General features: G+C 46.5%; 1 non-coding gene across 1 annotated transcript; it reads right to left on the bottom strand.

Annotated features, from left to right (window-relative positions):
- Positions 1-268: 268 nt before the first annotated feature.
- Trnag-ucc (transfer RNA glycine (anticodon UCC)) lies at positions 269-340 on the bottom strand. The gene has a single exon. It is a non-coding gene; the product is annotated as a tRNA-Gly (tRNA).
- Between the last annotated feature and the right edge of the window lie 874 nt (positions 341-1,214).

Below are 1,214 nucleotides of genomic sequence, written 5' to 3' on the forward strand. Positions count from 1 at the left end.
GCACAAATGGGATAAGCAGCCCACACCAAGCTGTGACTGGAGCACCGAGCCGTACCATACGCCACACCGTCGAGGGGTGTAAACTGAGAGCTTACCTGGGTGACTCAAAAGACTTTCTCGTGGCAAAAGTATCAAGCATTGACTGGACAAGGAAACTGAACATTTGAACATAACACCTGTTTTAATGTATTTTCTGTGCTTATATCTACGAATTTTTATGTGTAGTGTTCCACACTAAATAAAATCGCTTCACTTGAATAAAAATACATGCGATGGCCGGGAATCGAACCCGGATCAACTGCTTGGAAGGCAACTATGCTGACCATTACACCACCATCGCCCGCTCAAGAGGGCAGCATCCGCAGTCGCTATGACGAGCGGAGCAGCGCCTCTCCTTTCACCGTCACGTCACGGACAGGCAACGTGATACGACATCTGCCAGTGAAGCGGAACTGTTTGCAGCCGTTTGCTTTCCATCAGGTTGCAACTGCGACTTATTTTTTCTAGCCACGTGACATCCAAAGTAATACATTGGGGATGAAATTTATGCTATTACTTTACTCGCTTTCATAAGGTATCTCACATAGTTAGCTTAAGACGTTGGCCAGTGGAATTTCGTTATATTTCGCTGATAAATGGACACTGTAGTATTTAAATTTATTTAGTGCCAGGATTTGCAAGACCCATATCGCAATATCGCACGACAGACTCCACGGAGTCTCTGTCCCCTCTGCCCCCCCCCCCCCCCCCCCCTCGCTTCTGTGGGAACTTCTAAGCCAACGTAGGAACATTTCAGTTGCCGAGAATTCTTCCGGGTTGTATGGCTGTGGTCCATGGAACTCTTCTATCGTTGACGTTTCGCCCAAAGTTACGTTGGACATCTTCGGAGGTGCTCCTGGTTGTCTGTGCTGAGTCTTGCTGACTGACGAGTCGGACGTCGAAGAACGGCCTAAATACTGTGGAAAGCGGGCGTGGTCTGGATTTCACGTGATAGCGGAGATAAACCTTGTCAAGGATAAAATATAACTATCATATTACGTCAAAGATAAAAACTTCTCATCGATTCTGTAGCGCCACTGTCCATACATCGCTGAGCTTCATGGCTTCTTCTTTTCTGTTAAAATTACCCATTTTGATGGATTCTCTACATAGCCGTCATAGTACATGAAACTTCAGCATCCGAAAATTTCACTGCGTGATCACCCGACGGAAGA

The sequence above is a fragment of the Schistocerca gregaria genome, chromosome 6 (assembly GCF_023897955.1).
Source record: "Schistocerca gregaria isolate iqSchGreg1 chromosome 6, iqSchGreg1.2, whole genome shotgun sequence".
In the NCBI taxonomy this organism is placed as follows: domain Eukaryota; kingdom Metazoa; phylum Arthropoda; class Insecta; order Orthoptera; family Acrididae; genus Schistocerca; species Schistocerca gregaria.